The sequence below is a fragment of the Rhinolophus sinicus genome, chromosome 2, assembly GCF_057876585.1.
Source record: "Rhinolophus sinicus isolate RSI-liver-muscle chromosome 2, RSI-T2T, whole genome shotgun sequence".
In the NCBI taxonomy this organism is placed as follows: Eukaryota; Metazoa; Chordata; class Mammalia; order Chiroptera; family Rhinolophidae; genus Rhinolophus; species Rhinolophus sinicus.
This window is the reverse complement of record NC_142502.1, coordinates 81,979,711-81,993,001: the sequence shown is the minus strand read 5'-3', so window position 1 is coordinate 81,993,001 and position 13,291 is coordinate 81,979,711. Positions and strand designations below refer to the sequence as shown.

The following is a 13,291-nucleotide window of genomic DNA, read 5'->3' as shown; positions in this document are numbered from 1 at the left end:
TGCACCAAAACACATCATAATTCAAAGGCCAAATGTTAAAGATAAAGACAGAATCTTAAAAGCAGCAAGAGAAAAAAACATTAGTTACCTACAAGGCAGTTCCCATAAGACTGTCAGCTGATTTCTCAACAAAACTTTGCAGTCCAGAAGGGATAGGCAGGACATATTTAGTAATGAAAAAGCAAGGAACTACAACCAAGTTTACTCTACCCAGCAAAGCTATCATTTAGAATCAAATGACAGATAAAGATCTTCCCAGACAAGGAAAAGGTAAAGGACTTCCTCACCACCAAACCAGTATTACAAGGAATGTTACAGGGACTTCTTTAAGACCAAAAAAAAAAAAAAAGAGGAAGGAGGAGGAGGAGGACGATGAGCAGCAGGAGGAGGAGGAAATGGCAATAACTACATCATCAACAATTACTTTAAATGTAAATGGTATAAATGCTCCAATCAAAATATAGGTGATATGAATGGATAAGAAAACAAGACCCTTACATAGGCTTCCTACAAGAGACTCAGTTCAGATCAAAAGACACACACAGACTGATAGGAAAAAAGATGGGAAAAAGATATCATGAAAATGGAAATGAAGAAAAAAAAATAAAGCTGGGGTAGCTTATACCAGACAAAACAGACTTTAAAACAAAGGCTATAACAAGTGACAAAGAAGAATCCAGTAATCCCACTTCTGGGTAATTATCTGAAGAAACCCAAAACACTACGTCAAGGAAACCTGTTCACCCATATTTTCATTACAGCATTGTTTACAATGGTCAAGATGCAGAGGTAGCCTGGGTGTTCATCGATGGATGAATGGGTAAAGGGTAGGTAGTACATATATTGCTCAGCCATGGAAAGGAATGGGGTTTTTGCCACCTGCAGCGGCATGAATGGACTTGAAGGGTACTGTGCTGAGTGGTGTGTAAGACAAAGAAACACAGATGCAATGTGATTTTGCTTATGTGTGGAATCTAAAGAACAAAATGATCAAACAAAACAGAAATAAACTCACAGATACGGACAACATTTTAATGGTTGCCAGACGGGAGGGGTGTTCAGAATGGGTGAAAAAGGGGAAGAGATTTGAAGTAGAAATTGGTTGTTACCAAATAGTCATGAGGAGGTAGGGTATAGCATAAAGAATATAGTCAATAATATTGTAATAACTATGTATGGTGTCAGATGGGTATTATCTTTATTGGGGTAATAGATGGGAGGGGGTTTCGGGGACAGGGTAAAAAATGTGAAGGTATTAAGAAGTAAAAAATGGTAGTTAGAAAATAGTCATGGGGATGTAACATAAAGCATAGGGAATATAGTCAATAAGATGTAATAACTATGTATAATGCCAGGTGGGTACTAGGCTAGTCAGGGGGATCACTTCTTAAATTACATAAATGTCTAACTACTATGCTGCACACCTGAAATTAATATAAAATAATATCAAATGTCTACCATAAATGAAAAATTAAAAAGGGGAGAAAAGGTGAAGGGGAATACGAGATTCAAATTTCCAGGTATAAAACAAATAAGCCATGAGGATACAAGGGGAATATAGTCACTAAAATTGTGAAAGCATAGTACAGTGTCAGATTGCTGGACTTATGATCACTTCTTTAGGTATAAAAAATGTTGAGTAAATATTGTGTACACGTGAAACTAATATAATATTGTATGTTAGCTATATTTAAATAAAATATTTTTAAAAATTATCTTCAAACAATGATTTTCACTGGAATTCTTATATACAATAGCCCCCTTATCTGTCATTTCACCTTCTGCAGGTTCAGTAACCTATGGTCAACCATGGTCCCAAAATATTAAATGTCAAATTCCAGAAGTAAATCATTTGTAAGTTTTAAATTGTGTGCCACTCTGAGTAGCATGATGAAATCTTTGACCATTCCACTCTATCCTGCCTGGGAAATGAATCCTCCCTTTAACCAGCATATCCATGCTGTATATATAGTACAGTAAGATATTTTGAGAAAGACCAGATTCATGTAACTTTAATTATAGTGTTATAATTGTTCTTTAATTATTAGATATTGCTTTCATTCTCGTACTTTGTCTAGTTTATAAATTAAACTTTATCATAGGTATCTATGTATGGAAAAAAGAATAACATAATATATATATATATATAGGATTTGGTACTATCTGCAGTTTAAGGCATCCACTGATGGTCTTGGACTATATACTCCATGAATGAGGGGGGAACTACTATAAGTGGAAATATTTCACAGGAAAACTAAAACATGAGACAAAATTGTGATGGCTTTTTCTATATTCATCTGTTTATCCATCCATCCACACACCCAGCTTATCTATATAGCTAGCTATTACTTTTTAAATACAATTTCTAATACATGGAATCCAACATCCTTTGAGATAATTTGGTTAAAGCCCGTGAAGCTGTCAGTGGATGATATCTCATTTGGAAATTAAGCCAAATGAATTGTGCCATAAGAAGAATGGTACACTACATACTGAAAGCTAGAAGAATCCTCTCATTAGGAATGGACACTCTTTAAGCAGATATTATGTCATAATATCCAGGCTCTGTTTGAACAATTACTTCCTGGGATATACAGACATTTATATAAATTTAGGATAACCAAGATCTAAAATTAAAAGAAGAGGACAAACAGTGTTATAGTCATGTTTGAATTGCTGCTGACAGATGAGAATATAATTTTAATGTGGTGTGTGTGTGTGTGTGTGTGTGTGTGTGTGTGTGTGTGTGAATGTATAAAATGAATCCCTGAGAAAACCTAAATTAAACAATTTTAATTTGTAAAACTGATTTTAGAAATATACGGTTAGGGATAATATTAAATATAGAGTAACATAATAAACATACTGATTTGTTTTACTCTACTCTGTCAGAGAATCATGACAAGTCATTTTTAGTTGACGATAATAAACTTTATCAACCTTTCATAGTTCTCCAAATGACACTTTTAAAATAATTACACAGCTTCTCTGTTCATAACTGAGTAATATTGTGGACATTTGACTCTCTAGAGCAGGGATGTCCAAACTTTTTTCAATGTTTTTTTACCAAGGGTAAAATACACAAACAGCTGGGCCACTCACTTGAAGTGAAGTACGTATTGCCTTACCTGGTTTATTTAAGTAAACTAAATATATTTTTGGAATTTGTTGCGGGCCAATTAGCAATGGATTGTGGACCGCAGTTGGCCCGCAGGCCGCAGTTTTGACACCCTTGCAGAGACTTTTAAGGAAGCATAAAATCCCTTAGATATTTGGTATTTATCAGTTGAGAAAAACTACCTGACAAGTTAGCATACATCATAGAGTGCGCTTACACAAACCTAGATGGTACAGCCTACTACACACCGAGGCTGTGTGGCATAGCCTATTGCTCCTAGGCTACAAACCTGTAAAGCATGTTACTGTGCTGAATACTGTAGGGAATTGTAACACAATGGTATTTGTATATCTAAAGATATCTACACATAGAAAGGTACAGTAAAATACAGTATAAAAGATAGAAAAGGGTACACCTATATAAAGCACTTACTACAAATGGCACTTACAAGACTGAAAGTTGCTCTGAGTTAAGTCAGTGAGGAGTGGTGAGTGCATGTGGAAGCCAAGGACATTACTGTACATTATTGTACACTTTACAAACACTGTACACTTAGGCTGCACTGAATCTATAAAATAACATGAGATTTAATCAAAAATAAGGAAAAGTGATGCAATCAAGAGATGCAGTAAATGTGAGATGTATAAGGCTGCTGCCTGCCTAACATGTCATATTGTATTACAGGAAATTTTATTTATAAGTAGAAAGAGTATACTTTACAATCATGATAAACAGTATGAGTACAGTGAATATATAAACCAGTCACATAGTCATTTATTATCAAGTATTATGTACAGTACATACTTGCATATGCTATACTATTACATGACTAGCAGCACCGTAGGTTTGCTTACACTAGCATCATCACAAACACCTGAGTAACATATTCCACTATGATGTTATGACATGTATGAGGTCATTAGGTGACAGAATTTTTCAGCATCATTATAATCTAATGAAATCATCATATATGTGGTCTGTCATTGACTGAAATGTTGTTATGCTGCACATGACTTGAATGTTTTTAAGAGTGTAGCTCTTAAGTGTTCTCACCACAAAAAAAGTAAAGTAATTATGTGAGGTGATGAAAATATTAACTAACACTACTGTTGCAATCATTTTGCAATACATAATCATAAATGGATGTTAGAATGGCTATCATCAACAAGACAAATAACAACAAGTGTTGGAGAGGCTGTGAAGAAAAAGGAACCCTCAAACACTTTTGGTGGGAATGCAGATTGATGCAGCCACTATGGAAGGCAGTGTAGAGGTTCCTCAAAAAATTAAGAATAGAATGACCTAGCAATCCTTCTCCTGGGTATATACTCAAAAAAATCTAAAAACATTTATCCGTAAAGTTATATGTGTTCCAATGTTCACTGCAGCTTTATTTACGGTGGCGAAAATATGGAAACAACCAAAGTGTCCTTCAATAGATGATTGGATAGAAAAGATATGGCATATATACACAATGTACTACTACTCTACCATAAGAAAAGATTGATATAATGCCATTTGCGACAACCTGGATGGATCTAGAGATTATGCTAAGCTAAGTAAGACAGACAGAAAAAATTGAGAACCATATGATTTTACTGATATGTGGAATATAAAACTGAAAGGAACGAGGCAAACAAATAAAGAAACAAAAACTCATAGGCACAGACAATAATTTAATGGTTACCAGAAGGTAAAGGGGGAGGGGCAATAGAAAAGGGTAAAGGGACTCAAATATATGGTGATAGAAGGAGAACTGACTCTGGGTGGTGAACACACAGTGTGACATATAGATGATGTAATACAGAATTGCACATTTGAAACATATGTGATTTTACTAACTATTGTAACCCCAATAAATTTTAATTAAAAAAGAGTAGTTCAAGTTGAAGTGTTAAAATGGTTCTGAATTACCAGTTTCTCCCTTCTTTTACAAATAGTAATAAATAGATGTAAATTCTCCATTCCAAAATTAATTTTCTGATTACTATTCAAAAGTCAGTTTTACTACAAGAAAGAATGACTTTACATATAAGTAATGATTAATTTTTGTATTAAGATTATCCGCGACATGAGGCCTTGGGGAAGAGAGTTAAATGATAACATGTGTATATTCTGGTCAGTACCTTACACGTTAATGATCCAGCTCACCCAAGGCTCACTACTCCTGATGTCAAAATTAGAATATTCTGCTTAATGTAGGTGCTCCCATTATCTCGATTTTACAGATGAAGTTTTCTTGAAGCTTAGACAGGGTAAAAAACTTTTCCAAGGTCAGAAAGCCAAAGAGCAAAAGTAAGATAAAAGCCAAATGCCACTGTATTAAGCATTTTGATGAACTAAGTTAATCTTAGAAGTGTGACATGGTCTTTCATGAAAAACAGAATAATGGCAGAATCGAGCAGAGGGGGAAAATGCCTATGTATAAATTGGCTTGCATTCTACAAGTGATTGGTAAAGGTCCAATTTTCAAAAGTCCAGGTAAATCATTTTTTTTTTCAAATTAGCAAAGATCTTATTTTTTGAGGCTATTTCTATGCAGATTCCAAGTCAGTCTGTCCTTACTCTTTATTTTCTTGAAACACCAGTTTTCACTACTGTAACCAAGCCATTTTAAACACGGTCAGCTTCATCAGCATCATCAGATTAATTGAGGATAAACTTTAATCATATATATTTTTAAAAATTTGAAACATGCTACAAATTTTTCTTGAACCCTTAAATTTTGCTTTCTGTTTTTAAAACAATATAGCCAGACCCCTAATGCATTAGAATTACGGATACCATGTTTTTTTTGTTTTTTTTTATGTTGTACACCACACAATAAATTACATTTGCTCCAATTTGTGTTTAATTTTTTAAGGAGAATTTGGCAACAAAGGAGAACATTTGAATCTTATCAATGACAGTACCTATTAATTAGATGCATTTTATATGCTTGTGTTTAGCCGTGTAAATCCTACGCTGCTATTTGACAACATCAGGTCATGTTGATCCTATGGACATGTAAGAACACTGTCCCTTTGCTATTGTTGTTATACTCCATTAGCAGATTTGCATTTACCAATGAAAATACAAACAGATTATGTATGTTCTTTGTAAAACAACTGCCCTTTGAGCCTTGATAAGATGTACATAAAACAACATCACAATGGTGCATTGATTTTTTTTCTCCCTGTACATGCCCTTTTCAGTGTGTGTATCTTTAAACTGCTTTGACAAAGGTTACAAGTGGTTTCCAAATTGATAAATTTGACAGACACATCTCTGTTCTCATCTCACTTGACTGTAATGAATTGGAAATTCTAAATATCAGTATCTGCAGGGATCTGAGTGTGGTCTTCTGCTTCTACCTGAGTGACCCTGTTCATCTTTTTGACTTCAAGTGTTACAGAGTAAATGTTTACTTGAAACATCCAACCTGAGCATCAATCTCAAGCAACTTGCAACTTCCTATGAGGTCCAGGTTGTCCATGACTCTGTATTGCCTGTAAGATAAAGTCCAAGCTTTTTTAAAGATAGTAGACACATGGTTCTGGCATGACTTGGTGGTCATCCACCACTCTAAGAGTTCCTCTCAGCTTACAACACTTTTAACTGTGTTATGGGCTTAAAAAGATTTAGAGTTTCTTATTATGCAAACCTACTTCATGACTTATTCTCATCTTTTTTCCTGGAATGTCATCTCCACAATTCAATGGAAACTTGCTCAACTTAATATTCAGTCCTATTATGAAATCTCTCTTGAACCCTCCTTACCACATTTTCCTGTTTGTCCCCGCAGCCATCATACTGGATTGTACTTTTTAAGTTTCCATGTGTGTGCCCTTGTTGAAAGATAGCAACTCTTTAAGATCAAGGATGGGGCTTTTCCCTTATCAGAGCATGTAGGTCAGTATCACATACTACAAAGAACAATGTCCATTGTGATTAATTTTAGCAATGATATTTGAGTCTTGTAAACAGCCACATAAGCTATGATATCCATTAAAAAATTGGTTTGCTGAAAAATACATTAGTGTGAGTCTAGTCTGTTACCTATAAGTACATTTGTCTTATGGTCTTTTTGTATCCCTCTTCTTCTCTGATTCATAAACTTTCTATTCATAGTTCAAGAGTATTAATTATACCCTAACCTTAACAAATAAGTAAGGTACCATAATACATCAATCACTATCTATAGACCTCTGCATATTTTGCTTCATACAGATACTAAGAATGAATTTTCTCCTTTCACATCTTAAATTTTCCCTTTCTTCTTGGAGCTAAACAGATTCCCTCACCTTCTATTATCATTTTGGAGTCCCTGAGGCTGCTCTTTTGATGACTCCCATTCAGAGAGAGAACCTGCCAAACTTCACCTTAGGTTTAGAATGATGAAACACCAATGATACATCAGAAGTGGTTAATATCCAAAATTTACAAAGAACTCACACAAGACAAAACCAAAAACCAAACAATCCAATTAAAAATTGAGCAGAAGACCTGAATAGACATTTCTCCAAAGAGGACATACAGACAGCAATGGACACATGGAAAGATAATATCACTAGTCATCAGAGAAATTCAAATGAAAACCATAATGAGATGTCCTCTCACACCTGACAGAATGGCTATCATCAATAAACAATAACTGTTGGGGAGGATGTGGAGAAAAGGGAACCCTCGAGCACTGTTGGTGGGAGCGAATTGGTACAGCCACTATGACAAACATTATGGAGGTTCCTCACAAAATTAAAAACAGAATTACCTTATGACCCAGCAATTCCACTTCTCGGTATTTATCCAAAGAAATCCAAAACACTATTTTGAAGATATATGCACCCCTATGTTCACTGCAGCATTATTTACAATATTCTAGATATGGAAGCAACCTAAGTGCCCATCAATAAATGATTGGATAAAGAAGATGTGGTACACATATAAAATGGAATATTACTCAGCCATAAAAAAAAATCTTACCATTTGTGACAACATGGATAGACCTAGAGGGTAACATGTTAAGTGAAATAAGTCAAAGACAAATATCGTATGATTTTACTTACATGTGGAATCTAAATAACAAGCTAAACAAACAAACAAAACAGAAACAGACTCATAGATATGGAGAACAAACGTGTGGTTACCAGATGGGAGAGGGGTTGGGGGGCAGGGTGAAAAAGGTGAAGAGATTTAGAAGTACAAATTGGTGGTTACAAAATAGTCATGGGGATGTAAAATACAGCATAGGAAAAATAGTCAATAATATTGAAATAATTATGCATAATGTGAGGTGGGTTCTAGACTAATTGGGGGGATCAGTTATTAAATTATATAAATGTCTAACCACTATGCTGTACACCTGAAACTAATATAAAATAATACTGAATGTGATGTATACATGGTGCATTACAGAATTGTACACTTGAAACCTATGCAACTTTACTAACCATTGTCACTCCAATAAACTTTAATTAATGAAAAAGAGAAAAGAAAAAAATTAGCCTTCGTCTACATGGCTGAATGAGTGAGTCATAAAATAGGGCTGCGGCATCTTTCACAAATGGTGAGGAGGTATATGGTAATTAGAAGCATAAGTAGAGGAATTTCATTTGGTAGGGTTTAGAGTAGTGGTATAGTAAGAAGGGAGTCATCTTATCTTGATGCAATTAAAAATTCAAAACCTAAGATACTAAAAAAATAGAATCTAAGACATATAATGACTGTGGGCATGCTGGAAGTATTTTTAAAATAGAAATATTCATAATTCTGTTTGCTATTAATGTTCATTCAATTTACATATTGAACCTCAATTAGGAGCATGGGCTTTCAAAAGAAATAAAAAACAAATATTCAACATGTTTTTATTCTTACTTTCTTTAATCTGTTCAAGTGTGAGAACATTTCAGTTCTGTTCTCTGAGCAAATTTCAGTTAGATAATACAGTGTTAACTAGTCAGCACGTTTTACATGAGAGCCTCAGAACTTATTCTTATAGCTAAGTTTGTACTCTTTTACCAACCTCTCCCTATTTCTCCCACACACTAACCCCTGGCAACCACACTTCTACTCTCTGACTTTATTTTATTTATTTATGTCTAGTTTCCAATATAAGCAAAACCATGCAGTATTTGTCTTTCTCTGTCTGGCTAATTTCACTTAGTATATTGCCTCCAGGTTCCATCTGTATCGTCACAAATGACAGGATTTCCTTCTTTAGCATAGCCAGATAATATTTAAGGTACCATAATAGATAATCCATATATATAGATATAGATATATAATTCATATATATATATATATTCATATATATAATATTCATGTGTGTGTGTATATATATATATATATATATATATATATATATACATATATTTATATATAAAATTCTTTTTTCCTTCATACTCATCCACTTTGTGTTCATAGTTTGGCTATTGTGAATAATGCTGAAATTAACATGGGAGTACAGATATCTCTTTGATTATCATGATTTCATTTCCTTTGCACATATACCCGGAGTAGGACTGCTGAGTCATAAGGTAGTTTATTTTTCATTTTTTAAGGAACCTCCATACTGTTTTCCATAGTGGCTGAACCAATTTATATCCCCACCAAGAGTGCACAAAGTTTCCCTTTTCTCCACATCCTCACCAATACTCGTTATGTCTTGTCTTTTTGATGACAGCCATTGTATCAGGTATGAAGTAATATCTCACTGTGGTGTTTATTTGCATTTCTCTGATTAGTTGTGATGTTGAACACCTTTTTAAATATCTGTTGGCCATTTTATGTCTTCTTTTGGAAAATGTCTATCCATATTCTTTGCCTAATTGGTTTTCATTTTTCATTTTTTAATGCTTTGTTTTGCTATGCAGAAGCTTTCATTTTAATGTATTCCCACTTATTTTTTGCTTTTGTTGACTTTGCATTTGGTGTCAAATCCAAAAAATCATCGCCAAGACAGATGTCAAGTTGTTTGCTCCCTGTCTTTTTCTATGAGTTTTATGGTTTCAGATCTTATGTTCAAGTCTTTAAACCTATTTGAGTTGATTTTTGTTTATGGTGTGAAACAGGAGTCCAGGTTTGTAATTTTGCATGTGATTATCCAGTTTCCCAACACCATTTATGGAAGAGACTATCCTTTCCCAAAAGAAATTCTTAGCTTCTTTGCCGTAAATTAATTAACCATATATTCATGGGCTTATTTCTGGGATCTTTATTCTGTTTCATTGTACTATGTGTCTGTTTTAATGTCAATATCACATTATTTTGATTACTATAGCTTTGTAACACAGTTTGAAATCAGGAAGTGTGATGCCTCCAGTTTTCTTCTTCTTTCTCATGATTGCTTTGACTATTCAGGCTCTTGTACATTCTATGTGTTTGGACAAATATATTATAATATGTATCCATTATTATAGTGTTGTGTACAGTATTTTCACCATACTGAAAATCCTCTGTGCTCAACCAATTAATCCTCTCTCCACTACAATCCCAACTGATTTTTTACTGTCTCCATTGTTTTGTCTTTTCCAGAATGTCATATAGTTGGCATCATAAAGATTTTGGTTAGCTTCTTTTACTTAATAATACATATTTAAGTTTCCTCCGTGTTTTTTCATGGCTTGAGAGCTCATTTCTCATTAGCACTGAATAATATTCAGTTGTCTAAATGAACCATAGTCCATTTATCCATTCACCTACTGAAAGACATATCAGTTGCTTCCCAGTTTTGGCAATTATGAATAAAATTGCTATAAACATCCATATGCAGGATCTTGAGTGGACATAAGTTTTCAACCTCTTTGGGTGAATACTAAAGAATATGATTGTTGGGTTGTATGGTAAGAATATGTTTAGTTTTGTGAGAAATTACAAAACAGTATTCCAAAATGACTGTGTTCTCTAACATTAAACTCCCCTTTACGCATAAAAATATTTAAGTATTTGAGAGACAAATGAAACACTTAAAACTGGCCCATTTTATCTCTGAATTGGTTGAATAAAAAAATCCTTATTCTAAAACCTAACAAATGTATTAATAGCTTACAAATTGAATAGTAAAATATATGCCATTTGAAAAAAGAATATGACACTAGGGTTTCTTACATTTCAAAAATCAAGATATAAATGGGAACAGCAATTAGATAATTCTTTCTCTTTTTGTGTCGAAATTCACTGTGTTGGAATTTCTACTAATTTTTACTACTTTTGTCCTCTGGAGCCATACAGGACAAATTTACCGTCTTCAATTATCTGTAACATTTTTACTAGTAAAATGGCTATTTTTATCTTTCATGCCTAACATTTCTAGTTTTCTTATAATATTTCAAGATCCTTGGACACTTTGGTTATGATTTTCTGCAAAGTCTTTCATTCACTAATTGATCCATTAATTGTTTGATTAATTCATTTATTCAATCATGCAATTATGTGCCGAGAAGACTCTAGGTACTATGGGTTATGTTGAGAAGCCATTGAAAATAGCTAATCACTACTATACACAATAGCCAAGACATGGAAACAACCGAAATGCCCATCGGTAGATGACTGGATTAAGAAACTGTGGCATATTTATACAATCGAGTATTACGCAGCCATAAAGAAGAAAGAAATCTTACCATTTGCAACAACATGGATGGACCTAGAGAACATTATGTTAAGTGAAATAAGTCAGACAGAGAAAGACAAATACCATATGATCTCACTTATATGCGGAATCTAAAGAAAAGAATAAGTGAATGATCTAATCAGAAACAGTTTTGGAGACATAGAGGAAAAACTGAGGGTTGCTAGAGGGGCGGGGGGTGGTGGGGATAAGGAGAAGGTGAGAGGTTTAGAAAATAGTCGGTAACCACAAGATGGCCACGGGTTTTTGAAAATTAATTTGGGGAACATAATCAATAATGTAAAGATGTTGTAGGGTATCCGATGGACATGTGTCCCATTTGGGAGACCACCTCAGGGATGATGTAGATGCCTGATCACTGCACTGTACACCTGAAGCTGAACAATAATGAATGCCAACTATAATTTTATATAAATATATATATATATATATATATATATATATATGTGTGTGTGTGTGTGTATATATATATATATATATATATATATGTATGTAAAAAAAGAAAATAGCTAATCACTGATATTAAAAAATAAAATTAAAAAAATTTTCTGTCTTATATCTTTCCCATCTTTTCTAGAACTGGCAACTTTTTATTTTTTTATATCAGTTTATGTGAGTCTAACCTACAACCAGCAACTTTCTCACATTTAAGTGCTTATGAATCTATGCCCTATTATTAGTCTACAATTTTGCCCAGGGCAAGGACAGTTCAGTACTTATATAGAATTGTGATTAAGAGCACGAACTCATAAGATTAGGTTCAAATCATGGCTCTACCCCTTACTTCCTGTAGGACCTTGGTCAAATTGTTCCATGCTCCCATTTCCCCAGCTGTTAAATGGGGATATTATCAGTAACTACCTCATAAGTTTGCTGCAATGATTCCTGTTATTGAATTGTTCAGTCTACTTCCTTTGGCCTTATACTTGGTAAAGATATCTTTGTGATTCTGGATATAAGTAGATTGTGAGTTCAAATATTCACTGTGCAAGATTTTCTCTTCTAAGATGTGTTTTAATAAGTATTTTAGTGGAAATAAATGTATGAGAGATGATTTTTAGGAGTTAGACCATATTTAAGTCAAAGACTCCGCATTTCTCTTAAATAATGCCTTTTATCGAGAATGTGGAAGTATCCGAGACACTTAAAATAACTGCCTTTCAACTCTGTTCGATAAATGAACTACATTAATTTTGTTTTTCATTCAGCTTAATACATTTAAAATTGATATCTTTCTAAATATATCTTTATTGTAGATAATTATAAGTATGACAGAATTAGTAACTTCCCCCAGATGAAAATAATTACAAGGCTACATTAAGAACATCAACATTTTAAAACCATATCCCAGCCAACAAACATATTAATATAAAATTAAAGACAAATTTGAGGTAGTTATATACTGCTTATGTTACCTATCATGATTAGTACAATTATATTATAGAATCACTATGTAGTAATATAACAGAGTTACAAGAAATAACTTATTCCCTTATAGAAATGATAAATATTGTATGTATGACTATCTCTGCATGATAAATAGGACAATTTTCATTCATGAAGTTGGA

At 33.5% G+C, this 13,291-nt stretch overlaps 1 protein-coding gene across 1 annotated transcript in view; it reads right to left on the bottom strand.

Annotated features, from left to right (window-relative positions):
- KHDRBS2 (KH RNA binding domain containing, signal transduction associated 2) overlaps window positions 1-13,291 on the bottom strand; it is a 518,085-nt gene that overhangs the window by 380,569 nt on the left and 124,225 nt on the right. The gene's annotated exons all lie outside the window — the stretch shown is intronic.